The 13,927-nt window shown below is 50.1% G+C and overlaps 1 protein-coding gene and 1 long non-coding RNA gene across 3 annotated transcripts in view; one reads left to right on the forward strand and one right to left on the reverse strand.

The window, feature by feature from the left end:
• The window catches only part of FBLIM1 (filamin binding LIM protein 1), a 55,358-nt gene extending 43,742 nt beyond the window's left edge, over positions 1 to 11,616 (reverse strand). Inside the window, exon 1 of the mRNA XM_050931234.1 lies at positions 11,561 to 11,616. The gene's annotated coding sequence lies outside the window, so the exon portion shown is untranslated. The remainder of the gene's footprint in view (positions 1 to 11,560) is intronic.
• On the forward strand, positions 431 to 9,048 carry LOC127038609 (uncharacterized). Of its 2 annotated transcripts, XR_007770730.1 has the most exons (4): positions 431 to 536; positions 5,954 to 6,162; positions 7,025 to 7,098; positions 8,435 to 9,048. It is a non-coding gene; the product is annotated as an uncharacterized LOC127038609 (long non-coding RNA). The 2 variants fall into 2 exon arrangements; XR_007770729.1 differs by lacking the exon at positions 431 to 536 and having other exon boundaries at positions 5,585 to 6,162.
• Positions 11,617 to 13,927: the final 2,311 nt, after the last annotated feature.

Raw genomic sequence — 13,927 nt, forward strand, 5'->3', positions numbered from 1 at the left:
CTGGCTGCCAGAAACTGCTCTGTCTGGTTAGGAGCAGCCAGTTCCCACAGGGCTTGATTCTTGTCTCTGGTGACAGTGATGAGGTCAAGGGAAGCTTGCTAAACCGCCAAAGGTTTGGTTCTGCAGAGATGGAGATGGGGCAGGTCCAGAGCCCATAAGGAAAGAAGGCACTGCAGGCAGGACTGGGCAAGTAATGGACTTCTTGGTTCGCTGGCTACTCAAAACCAAAAAGAAAAAAAAAAATGTAGATTTTTTTGGCAAGTCAAAAGTTAAAAAAATTTTTTGTTTGAGTTGGACAAAACGTTTTGTTTAGATGTTGAGCAGGTTTTAAACTTTAAAGAAACAATGAGCATTTCGAAACAGACACTTTGAATTGAAATTTTTAAAATTTGACTGATTCTGGAATTTGGGGAGTGGATCTTTCTTTTTTCCCCCAGTCAAAACAGATGTGAATTTGTTGTGTTTTGGGGTCACCGAATCTGCACTTTTGGCTGAAAAAGTTTTGGTTGAAGAGTTTTCCCCAGTTCTCCCCACGGGTAGGTGGTGCCGTGCAGGGGTGAAAGTAACTTAAAGGACTTACCGGTACTCCAGAGTCCTGCAGAGGGGGAGGGGCCTCAACTGGAAGAGGCGTGGCCTCTATCGGAAGAGGTGGGGCCTTTAAATCCTGGGGTTGTTAAATCAGGATTTAAAGGGCTCAGGGATTCAGCTGAAGCTAGGTGCCAGGCCCTTTAAATTAACCCTGGAGCTACCAGCTGCAGAGGCAGCTGGGAGCCCTGGGGTTTGGGCAGAGGTGAAAGTAATTTACATTTCTTACCCATATGGTCCAATCGCAAGCAACCCACCCACCTCTCCTACATACTTCATGGATCCATCCCTTTGCATGACATAGATAGAGAAAATAAAGCTACTATTACTACTACCAGCACTGTCTGTAATAAAACTTTACTATTGGAATAAGCCTGAAAAAGTGAAAACTCACTGTCACATTTTTCTCTGTGTCTTCCCTCCTCTTCCTCCAGCCAGGCTGCTGATGCTAGGCTCTGTGCTTTCTCCCTGCCTGGCACTCAGCAGCTGCTGCAGAGTCTTCCCTCTAGCTTGCAGCAGGGAGACTGCCTCCTGCATAAGAATGGTTTAAACTCAGTTGTTCCCTGATGGTTCAGCCCCCAGGGTTAAGAGAGGTTTCTGGCATCTTTGTTAATTTCACTCCCAGTTGTTGTGGGGGAGGGGGAAGCTGTGTGTGACCATGGCAGGGGCAGTTCTTTTCTGCCCCCTGGATGAGGGGATCTCCAGTACTACTAAAATACAATAGTAGGGGCCGGTTGCTGGGGTTGGGGCAGTCAGCGGCAGGCTGCAGCTGCATTGTTTGTGACCCACACATTCATACATACTGTATGTATGTGTATGAATGTGTCACAAACAATGCAGCTGCAGCCTGCCACCGACCAGCAGCGACCCCAGCAACCAGCCCCTGCGGGCTGCTGCCTGCAGAGAGCCAGCAGGTGCCGCTGGGCTGGGTCTGCCAAGGAGTAAGTAACCAAGGCAAAAACCACAGCCAGGGAGGGAGCCAGGAGGCGGACGGGAAGAGGAAGGGAAAGTCAGGGGTGAATGAAGGACAACTGGAATAGCCTTCATGAAATATACAAGATATTTAAAGAAAGTTTTATCAATTTCAGCCTCTGCACTCTGCAGACAGGGCAAAACAAAAAGAGATCTGAGATTGCACCCGCTGTCCTAAGGACATTTCAGGTGTTTAAATCAATATAGAAAGAGGGTGGATTGGAATGAAAACTACTATTTCTTTCAAAGGAAGCCCAATAATTTTGCTGAATATTCAGTTTTCCCTTCCAATCCCTTTGTGGTTTTGTCTATGGGGCTATTTGCTTTCCCGGTAAATCTTTAGTTGCTTTAGCAAAATTGCTTTGCCCAAAATAAACCCTCATCATGACACATCTTTCCTCCACGTTCTCCATGTTCTCCATGTTTGTGTTTTTTTTTTTTTAAACAGTAACATTTCAAAGAGGATCTGCAAGCAGTTTGGCATCACAACCATGATCCTCGCTGGGGAGGGAATGGGATAGATTTGAACTTGGAAATGGTTCCTGATTTTGATTGTGTTCAGGAGATCCCCTCATCCCGGGGGCAGAAAAGAACTGCCCCTGCCATGGTCACACACACCCAACAACAACTGGGAGTGAAATTAACAAGGATGCCAGAAACGGCTCCGAACTCTGGGCACTGAACCGCTCAGGGAACAGCTGAGTTTAAACTGTTCTTTTGCAGGCAGCAATAGCAGGCATCTCAGCCAGTCTACTGCCAGCTAGAGCCTAGAGGAAACCCCCTGCTGGGGGGAGTGGGGAGGAATTCAGAGCCTTGTCTGCAGCCTGGCTGGAGGAGGCGGAGGGAGGAGACGAGAAACCAATGTGACAGTGAGTTTTCCCCTTCCACCTGCTTTTATTAGCTCAGGATTTAAGCTATGCAGCCAAATGCTTGTATTGTTGTGTTATTAGTAGGAGAGATCCCCTCATCCCCAGGGGCTGACAGGGACTGCCTCTGCCATGGTCAAAAAACACCCTCCCCTCGACCCCCTCCCCCCAGCTACTGTGAGTGAAATTAACAAGGAGGCCAGAAACCTAGCCCTGGGGGCTGAACCATCAGGGAACAGCTGAGTTCAAACTATTCTTATGCAGGGAGGAGGCTTCTCTTTCCCTCCCTCAGTCAGTCTCCTTTTCTTACTGGTCCTCTGTACCGGTGCATGCCAGCTTACTTTCACCTCTGGTGCTGTGAGGCCATTGGATCTCCTGTACTGAACAGGGCAAGCGCTTGGATGGGAGATGTCCTAGGAGAATCTGTGTGAAGCAGAAGGTCAAGAGGGGGCACTCTCCCTCTGAGCCGCTGCCTGAGCACAGGGCAGCGCTGCGCTATGGAGCCATTGCCTTTCTGCTGAGATGCAAAGCAAGGTCTGAGATGCTCAGAGGAAGATCCAGGCCTGTGCAATCTCCCTCTCCCCAGACAGCTGTGCAGCAGGATGCTTTCCTGGCATAGCTCTAGGAGGGAGATCTGTTAAATCATAGACTTTAAGATCAGAAGGGACCATTATGATCATCTAGTCTGACCTCCTGCACAACGCAGGCCACAGAATCTTACCCACTAACTCCTGTATCAAACCTGTGTCTGAGCCACTGAAGTCCTCAAATCATGGTTTAAAGACTTCAAGGTGCAGAGAACCTTCCAGCAAGGTTCCCCACGTACCCCACGCTGCAGAGGAAGGCGACAAACCCCCAGGGCTTCTGCCAATCTGCCCTGGAGGAAAATTCCTTCCTGACCCCAAATATGGCGATCAGCTAAATCCTGAGCATGTAGGCAAGACTCACCAGCCAGACACCCAGGAAAGAATTCTCTGTAGTAACTCAGATCTCATCCCATCTAACATCCCATCAAAAGCCATTGGGCATATTTACTGCTAGTAGTCAAAGACGAATTAATTGCCAAAATTCGGCTATCCCATCATACCATCCCCTCAACTTATCAAGTTTAGTCTTGAAGCCAGATACGTCTTTTGCCCCCACTGTTCTCCTTGGGAGGCTGTTCCAGAATTTTACTTCTCTGATGGTTAGAAACCTTCATCTAATTTCAAGTCTAAACTTCCTGATGGTCAGTTTATATCCATTTGTTCTTGTGTCCACATTGGTACTGAGGCCATGGCTACACTAGAGAGTTGCAGCGCTGGTGAGGGGGTTACAGCACTGCAACTTAGGATGTGGCCACACTTGCAAAGCACGGCCAGCGCTGCAACTCCCTGGTTGCAGCGCTGGCTGTACACCCGGTCGAGCCTCGGGTGTAGGGATTCCAGTGCTGGTGATCCAGCGCTGGTCAGCAAGTGTGGACGCCCACCAGCGCTTTTATTGACCTCCGGGGTATAAGGAAGTATCCCAGAATTCCTGTCCACAACAAACCGGAAGAAAGGGAGAGCTCGGAGTTCAGCCAACCTGCTTATTTAAAAAACAAACACAGCTCCTGTTTGCTGAGCGAGCGGAGGCAGGCAGGGGAATTACTTTGGAATGTTCACAGCTGTTTGCTTGAAGAGAGAAACAGCACGGTCACACGGCAGAGGGGGAGGGGGAAGTCCGTGTTGAGCAGTTGCTTATCTGGTCTGACAGGTATTTAAAAGTACATAATTTGCATTTAGTGAATGAGAGAGCAGTGGGGGAAGGGAGTTAGAACTTTTAAAATGATTGAAGGTAGGCACTGTGTGTCTTCCAGTCCTTAGAACTTGCAAGGCAGGGAGCTGAGAACAGTGTCAACTCCAAAAATCCATTCTGTCTGTCTCCTCCATGCTCCCTGTCACATTCCACCCCACCCCCCTCTTTTGAAAAGCAAGTTGCAGCCACTTGAATGCTGGGATAGCTGCCCACAATGCACCACTCCCAACAGCGCTGCAAGTGCTGCAAATGTGGCCACACTGCAGCGCTGGTAGCTGTCAGTGCGGCCACACTGCAGCGCTGGCCCTACGCAGCTGTACGAACACAGCTGTAACTACCAGCGCTGCAAAACTGTAAGTGTAGACATGGCCTGAGCTTAAATAATTCCTCTCTCTCCCTGGTATCTATTCATCTGATATATTTATAAAGAGCAATCCTATCTCCCCTCAGCCTTCTTTTGGTTAGGCTAAACAAGCCAAGCTCTTTGAGTCTCCTTTCACAAGACAGGTTTTCCATTCCTCAGATCATCCTAGTAGCCCTTCCCTGAACCTGTTCCAGTTTGAATTCATCCTTAAATATGGGAGACCAGTAATGCAGCATTCAAGTAATGAAAATCAAAAAGTGCAGGAGTGGCAGAAGAGTGAAAGGAGGGTCCACTAGCAGAATGCGGATCGCCAGCACCAAAGCATGGAGCACCTGCTAAGCATCATGGAGAGCTTCTGGCCAGGCTCTCTGCATTGACAGAGCCATTAGCAAGCACTGGTGGGCAGTGAGCCCGTATCCTTGTCAAAGCAACAGTAAGATGCAGTACATAGCACCTCCCTGCACTGGCTGGATGGCTCAGGGACATGCAGTGAAGCCTGCACTGCTCCCTTCCCCACGCTCAGGTTATCCGCAGGTTGTGAACCCAGGACATCCTGTTTTAGAGTCACAGATTTCAAGGCCGGAAGGAACCATTAGATTTTCTAATCTGACTTCCTGCATGGCACAGACCAGAGAACCCTCCCCACAGTTAGCCCTGTAGAGAGCCTGATATTTCAAACCGCAAACCTTCACTGCTTGGGCTCAAAGGAACAGGCCATTTAGCTCAGGGGCAGTAGCAGACCTATATACCTCTATGCATGGCCCAGCCACTAGAGAGGGGTGAATAGCCACTCTGTTAGCATGGATTACACATGGCAGAAAGGGCTGGCTTCTGTATGTTCCTGCTTTGGAGAGGGCATGCCATCCAGGCCTGTTGGTATTTCCACCGTCGCAGTTACAGGGTCTTCATCCCCCCTTGGGTATGTTCTCCCTGACAGCCTGGTATTTTGCACCTTCATTTGCTGGCTTATTTCACTCCTCTGTTCCACTCCCATACAATGGTAACACAGTAGCTTTACTACCTGCTTTGCAGATGCTGCTGCATAGCACGGATTTGCTTTGCTAGAACTTCCCCATGTCTTTGATCCCTGATTTCTGGTGTGCCGTATCTTTGGGAGTAGCCATTGCAGTGGGTGGACTGGCTGCAGCCGAGGATGCTAATCAACAAACACGGGACACAGTGGATGCATGAGGGTAAAACCTCCAACAACGACACCCTGCAATCCCATTACCACCAGCCTCTTAGCACAGGGATAAATGATAGGAACTGAAAGGCCACTTTCCCAGCAGTGCGCTGGCTTCTGCAGGGCTCACAGAAATAAAACAGGGAGTTATGCATCCGAATATAGGAAGGAACAGATCACTGGAATAAGACCTACTTTTTTATGCAGTAACTTGTCAGCTTGTAGGTTTCTCCCACCATCTTTCTACACCAATGGGCCTCCACCAGCAGGTGGCGCGATCACACCACGTGCCGTTCACAGTCCCAATGACCCTTACAGCAGAGGAGGCCTGTGTTCACACCAACGTGACATTGCACGAGGAGGCGTGCGAGGATGGACCGTGTGTGACCCAAAGCTGCTATCTCCAACTATCCTGAGTAAGTCTGCTATGGCTACGTGCGCCATCCAATTGTACATGAACAAGTCTGCTCTCTGATTGCCCAGGGCAAGCTGACATTTCCCGAGGGAAATGTTTCTCTGTATCGAGGCTTTTGAGGATCTTGCACGCACAGCTCAATTCCTTCTCTCTCTTTCTCAACTGCTATTCCTAGCCCAGGCTCAAATCAAGTAATCAGATATCAGGGGGTAGCTGTGTTAGTCTGCATCCACAAAAATGAGGAGTCTAGTGGCACCTTAAACGGATTTATTTGGGCATAAGCTTTCGTGGGTAAAAAACTCACTTCTTCAGCTGCATGGAGTGAAAATTACAGATGCAGGCATTATCTCCCTTCTTGTGGTCTTGGGGTGAGAAGTGTTGTACTGTTGAGGGGTCAGGTTATTTTGGGTTTCTGCAGGAGGCTTTTATTTAACAGTTATGACAGCCACATGAGGGATGAAAACACAGCGGAGCTAGCTCTCCTGAGATATAGTGGTTTTTGTAAAGCTCCGACTGCTGGAATCAGGTTATGAGCTGCAAAGCTTAGCTTACATTTTAAAAGTGCTCTCAGATTTAAAACTTTTTAGACAGTGACTGTGTGTGCGCTAGTGGTTAGAGCACTGCCCTGGGACTCAGGAGAGCTGGGTTTTATTCCCACCTCTGCCACTGACCTGCTGGGTGATGTTGAGCAAGTCACTGCCCCTCTATGCCTCAGTTTCTCCATCTGTATAATGGGGATAATGATCCTTTCTTCCTTTGTAAAGCGCTTTGAGAGCTAAATGAGAGCAAGGGATTATTATTAATATTAAAAAAAACTGACACCAGGAGCCCAAGCCATCCCTGGCGTAAATCTGTTTCCACAGCACAGTCACCGCTCTGGTGGTTTACAACGTTTCCATTTCAGAGCCTTCTGCAAATCAACTCGGTGGCACTTCTGGTAAGTGGCTACAATAGCAGGCACTTCCTGTGCTGCCACTACAGGAGTGGTGTTTACTTGCACCTGTGCCAAAGCTTTCGCTGCACCGGAAGAAAGGGCTGCGGTGTCTGCATCCGCTCGCTGCTCTTGGCTTGGGAAGCAGAGAGGTCATGCCCAAGGGCACAGGAAACACATGGGCCACTAAAAACAGGAACTAACTTGCCCTGCTGTCTAGGGCTCCAGCCAGAGTCAAGTCCTTACAGGGTGACCAGATGTCCCGATTTTATAGGGACAGTCATGATTTTTGGGTCTCTCTTATTTTTCACATCTGCTGTCTGGTCACCCTAACTCTTTAGCACTTCTCCAGTGCAATCCATCTATGGATCTCACAGGAGGACAAGTATTATCACCTCCCTACAAATGCAGCAGCTGAGGCCCCAGCCATTAAGTGATTTGCTCAAGGTCACACAGAGAGTCAATGACAGACCCACAAAGAGAACCCAGGAGTCCTGAGGCCTACCCCTGCACTTTTGCTGCCTTCTTTGGTGTTTCAAATGAGTCCGACTAACTTGTCTTGGGCTTTTTGGGGGTAAAAGTCACCACCAAAAAGATTGCTGGCCACTGTGGTTTTGGGGTGGGGGGGTGAGTTGACTGGGAGGAAGGAAGGTCTTAGGCTGTAGCAGTGCTCCTGTTCTGACACACATCACGTGTGCCCTTGGGCAAGTCACGTACCCGGTCTGGGCCTTGGGTCCTCATCCCCACTGTGCAGATAACAGCCCTGCCCAGCTGCACAGGGATGTGAGAGGATAAATGCGCTAAAGATTGCAAGGCCCTCAGTTCCTATGGACAGAGGATGACCCATTATTAATGCCTTCTTGTGATGCATGAGAGCTCACATGAAGGGCGAGTTCCTGTCTTACATGTTTGTAGTGTTACTGCGCTCTGTTAGCCATTCTGTTCCCCCAAACCCCAGAGGTGGCTGCATTGCAGTAGTGATGCACATAACACTTTTCATCTTTAAAACTCTCTGGAAAACACAAAGGACAAAGTCCTCCATGGCCCTGCGAGACAGGAACTATCACTGTTATTCAGATGGGGAAACGAAGGCAAAGAGGCTAAATGAACATATCAGAGGCCTCATAAGAGGTTAGTGGCAGAGTCAGCAGTAGACTGAGAGAGACTCTTATTATTTATCTGAGACTGGGACCCTGTCACAGGCCCAAGGACTCCCTCCCTCAAGGGGTCCCATGGGGAGGCAAATTAACTTTGTATGTTGCTAACGTGGTTGCAAGCATTGCAAGGCATTTTGGGAGAGGGTCAAAGGTGTGTGAGTATGAAGTGGAAGATTCCTTTGCAGGTTGCGAAAGGCCAAAGAGGAAGGAGGAAGAGAGCAGAGAACGGGTTAACTTGACACTTCAGCGAGCTCTGTCTGAAGATAAGACGCTGGCCCTGGTCCAAGACCATGGGCTCGACAAGAAGTTTACAGCTGGATTCACATTTATCCAACTCCAGTCAGCTGTGAGAAAAGGAGAGCTGAGCTGAGCAGAGCTGCAGAGATTGCAAAACGAGCAAGATAGCGAAGGCCAACCAGGAGAAGTGGTGGAGAACAAAGTCTCTCAAGCTGGTGTTTTGGGAAAGCACAGCGAGCCGGTTTGGACTGGTACAAAGAGCACCAGGAGCAGAGGTCCCTGAATGAAACATCTCCCAAAAAACCCCAGGACTTAAAAACCTTCCCGAGAGCCAAAGCAAGTCAGAGATTACAGCGAACCCTGGACAACCTGTGCACGGGACAAGAACTCTTGTCCACCCTTCCTACGTTATACCCAGGCTTGGCCAGCCTCGGGTTGTGCTTGTGTGAGTATGAAAGTGGGTTAGGGCTGGGGCACTAACGCTTTCTTTCTTCCTCTGAGTGACATGGGAGCATTCCCAGCATTCACCACTGTTATTTTATTAATAAAGCTTTAAAATTTAGTCACTTGGGGTGCTCCTCCATCTCCTCCTCTAAAGATCCTGCGGCCTCAGCCTGATTACCTGACACCCTGGGCAGATTGGTAACATAGGTCTGTCACAACCCCATTGTGCCAGGCACTGCCCTGACACATAGCAAGAGGCCGGCTCCCCAGAGCGCTCACTGTCTACATAGAGAAAGGGCAGGAGGGGAAGAAGAGAGGTGAAATCACACAGCAGAGCCGGACATTGAACCCCAAAATTCTTGTGACTAAGAGCTAGGCCACATTCGTGAGCTGGCAGCCTCTTGACTGACAGGGCCTCTGCAGACCAGGGGTGCAAAGGGAGGGGAAGGGGTGCTGCAGAAGGTTGTGTTCGCCCAGCAGCTGTGCAGGGCCAAGGGAGTCAGTCATGTTCCCTTTAATAGAAGGCGGTCATTAGCGCTCTTTGCTTCTTGTGCACAATGTGCATCCCTTCGTCTGCACCCCTGGCGTCCCCCTGGCTCTCCGCTCTCCCCAGCAGCTCTTTGGCTTTGAGTGCAGACCGACCAAGTGGTTCATTTTGCTGAGCAGGGTGACCCTGGGCTGTGATGGGACCAATGCCAATGCTATGTGGGGTTCAAGAGAGACCCGTCAGGAAGTGGCTGGGGGAACCGTGCCCAGCAGCCGCTCGCCCCCATCTGGGCAGGACGCGGAGCTGGCGGGGAGGGGAGAGAGGTTAGAGCAGGGCTGGACATTGTCCCATCCCATACGCCACCTTGTTTGTGCTTGGGCCAGAGCAAAGCCTCTGAGAAACTATCCACGCCCTTCCCAGAGAGGGCCCTCCTCAGCCCCAAGGAGACAGGGTCGAGCTAACACACTGGACAGGCTCAGGCCAGCTAACATCAGCCACTGATGCTGCCCACTCCCCTTTCAGCCTGGCCATCTTCCCACACTGGGAGAGGGCTGCTGACTGATCTCGGGAGCATCTCTGAGTGCTGGGAGGAAGGACCAGGTGACATTTTGGCCACACCCAAACCAGAACTAGAACCAGAAGACAGGCCTGTCCTAACACCAAAGCCAAAGGGGAGGCTCCCGAAACATCCCCACCCTGTCTATCTCTGGTACTTACGTGGAGCCGCTCACAATATTTAATGGGTTTATCCTCACACCCCCTGCGAGGCAGGGCAGGGCTATTATCCCCATTGTACAGATGGGAAACTGAGGCACAGGGAGGCTACAGGACTTCCTCATACAGGAAGTCTGTGGCAGAGCAGAGACTTTAACCCATGTCTCAAGTCCCAGGCTAGTTCCTGACCCACAAGGGCCATCCTTCCAGCCTACAGAGCCTGTGATGGTTCTCTGGGTCCCCAGGACTGCAAGGGAGGCAGCCTTGCCCTTGGTGGCTAGCTGTTAGCCACTCACGCACTTCTCTGATGGCCTTGGGATAGACATCGGAGCCTTGCATTATATCACCAGCTAACCAGCGAGGGTGGCAACTCCTTCCTGCTTGAATGGGCCGTCACCACAACACATTAACCCATAGGGGCTAACATTTACCTCTAAGACCATAAAGCAGACTTCCAACATTTTTACATGATTTCTTGAGTGTTACCCATACACACATCTTGCAACGATCATGATTCTTGCTAAATTACAAGCTTTCTGTAGACACTTTACATGTTAGCCTTTGGATAAATCCCTGCAGGACATGTGTTTGGTGTACAGAGTTTGTCAGGTCTGAGATGAGAGTTGTTTGCAAAGAACAGGGGACCCTTGCCAACTGAGCTCGGTCACTGTTGTGAACTGATATTTTGGTTTGGGGTCTGTTTCTGGTTTTAGACATGAATAGCTTTCAAGTCTGATTCTGTTTAATCCCTCCATCCGCTACCATATTAAAACAGAGATTGGCTTAACCAGACAGTTTGGGTAATAAATAGCCACTTACATACTCATTTAGTTTCTGCTAAACAGCAGACACATCATTTTTGCTTATGGTGAATGCACATCAAAAAATCACCGTTAGGGCTGTTGTAAACTTTTACCACTTAAATGGTTATTTTGACAGAAAACTGGGATTTCAACAAATGCATTTTTCACAATAGGTGTCTGTTTTCCACAAAACAAATTGATTTGTTTTTGGAAAAAACAAACAAACCCTGATCACCTCAACACCAAAAAATTTTGTACAAACCCAGAAATATTTCAATTGGACAATGCTATCCCATTGCCTCATGTCTCCATTTTCCACTATGGGCCAGGCTCCTGGATGAACTACATCTCCCATGTTGCACCATAGCCAGGGACTCTCCATGACACACTAGATGACTTCTCCAAGAGGGGAGTCCAAGGTGTATCATGGGGAACATAGTCCAACCAGGGAACGCATTAGGCACCTGAACTACAACACCCATGGGGCAACATTTCTAAAAACAAAATATTTTGGATTTTGGCCAGAATTTTTGGAATTCAACTTCCTACCACTAATCAAACTTATCCATCCCCATTTTCCATCGAGCTCTACTAACCATGCTGATAGGTAAAGCAACATTTCTCACCTCTCCACACCAGAGCAATTGCAGTCTTTCTACACTGCAGGACCCAGTACTTCTCTTAAAGTAGCTGTACAAAGTCTCATTTTTATGGGCCTCAAAGGGGCGTGTGTCTACTGGCAATCACATGACCGTTGCACTTCTTAAAGAGACAGTGGGTTACCAAACATCTCTAATCTTGCCTTTAAAAAAACAGTAGTGGACTGGAACCTTCACTCCAAACCTCTTGGCATGTCAGGATATGCTGGAGTTTATGGAATCAAGTCCCTGGCTCTGAACCTGCTCCTACGGCGTTGAATTCAGGTTTGAACCAGCAGCAGAAGGGGCCTGTTTTACAGCTACAGGTCAGGTGCTGTCGTTCTCAGTACCTTTGTCCCAAGATGGCAGAAATCCCAGTAGGACAGTGGAGCTCCCAAGAGCCCCACCATTCAAGGTGGCAAATCTTGCAATATTTTCTTCAGTGCCTCTTGTGACATTTTCCACCTGTCTGAGCTGAAATTTCATGAGATGCGCTTGTGAGCTTTCTGGCTCCTTTGGATCTCAGTGCAGACCTCTCACCCTGATTCAGCATTAGCCCACTGCTGGAGTCTGGGCCAGAGCCAAACACACCTTCTGAGTCCAGGGCCTAAGACATTGTATATTACCAGTGACATATGGGCTGGATAAGTCTAGGTGTCAGAATAGCAGACTGGCATATAGGAGACCTGGATTCTAGCCTCAGCTATGCTACAGGCTCCCTGGGTAAACTTGTGCAAGTCATGTCATTGCATTGTGCCTCAATTTCCCCATCAGTAAGACAGGGATAAAAATGCTTTGAGATCCCCAGATGTGAGACGCAGTGCATGTGCACAGGACTAGTGTTGCCCGATGAGCTGGCAGGGGATATAAAGTCAAAGGTTGACAGGAACAGAAAAGCAAAGCCATTTCTGTCATAATGACTGCAGCCTCCTTTAAGGCCTTTCACCCACCAGCCTGCGCCTTCGTGTGTAGGCACAAGTCCGGGCAGGGTGCGGGTTGGGGAAGGAATGTTGCCGTCAGTATTATGCTGGCAGGGCACTGTTCTGCAGCGGGTAGTTACAGGCCCTGCAGGAGAGCCTGGGATGCCTGCTGTTCGGTGTTAGAGCAGGGATTCCTGCCAGCCCCCGGGGGACACGGGGAGAACTGTCAGTGCCCATGAAGAGAGCTGGGCACAATTCCCAAATTTCCCAAGGTCCCCGCATGGCTTTCTAAGGCTGAGTGGGCACTGCTGCAAATGCTGCTCTTCTTCGTGATGAGGGGATCTTCAGCCCACCCCCTCTGCAGCTGGCCAGCTGTGCTGCCAGCCCCACAAGCTGCACATGCTGCTGTCAGAGGAGCAGATGTGACAAGTTGATGCAGGCTGAGGGGAATCAGCGGCAGAGGTGGGCTGGGCTGACAGCACCATAGACCTGTGGGGGCCCCCCGAGGGCCTGCGCTGCCTCTCTGCATTGGCATCACTCGACAGCAAGTCCAGCTTGGATCTGTTCGTGCCCAGGTTCATTCCCAGCCAGCAGCTGCTGACACAGCCCTTTGCTGGGACACGTGAATAGCAACAGTGACACCCTGTGGCCAGCTGGTTGGCCTAGGTCCCTGCTCTGCATTTGTGGGAGAACCAGCTGATCCCAGCACTCAGAACCAGGGGCTACATCCTGGCCAGCCAGTGCTCAGAACCCCACTGGAAGGGTGATACCCATCAGAGATACAGTCACTGGTGGGGGCCTCAGTAGCTGGGTGGCTGCAGGAAGTGGGCTGGGGGATACAGTAGTGACTGGGGTGGTGCTGATACCAAGTGGTGATAGCACTTTACAACCCACAAGTTCCCCTCCCTGTTACAACCCCCCTGACTACTGCTCCCTCAGCCCCTCCTCAGCTCCCCTCAGTCTTTTCTGCTACCCCCGTGCTGGGAACACCTGCCTCTGCCCATGGGCTCATGGTCATCTTCCCTCTCCTCCTTCTACCTGGCCACGAGCACAAAGGAGGGGGGCACTAGGGGTGCAGAGCCATTGGCAGGGCATGGATCCACATCAGGGTAAGTTGTTCCAGGAGAAGGGGGCTTTGAAGGGGAAGATGGTCCTGCAGCTAAAGCCTGTAATAGGCCTCTGGGTTCCACTGCTGCCTTTGCCTTGTGCGGCCTGGGGCAAGCTGCTGCTCCAGCTGTAAAATGCAGGTTGTGATTCTGCGGGAACGTGGGCCCTTCATCATGGGACCCTGCCGTGGCTGGCTCTGCATGCAGCCTAACTTCACAGCGGTGAATGGTGCAGTGAGCGCAGAGGGAGGTAAGTTTTTACCCTGGATTTCACAGGCTCGAGAGGCTGAGTGGGGCTGTTCCTCGTAGCTAAGGCCCTTGAGTTGACC

Source organism: Gopherus flavomarginatus, chromosome 21, assembly GCF_025201925.1.
Source record: "Gopherus flavomarginatus isolate rGopFla2 chromosome 21, rGopFla2.mat.asm, whole genome shotgun sequence".
NCBI classification, from domain to species: Eukaryota; Metazoa; Chordata; order Testudines; family Testudinidae; genus Gopherus; species Gopherus flavomarginatus.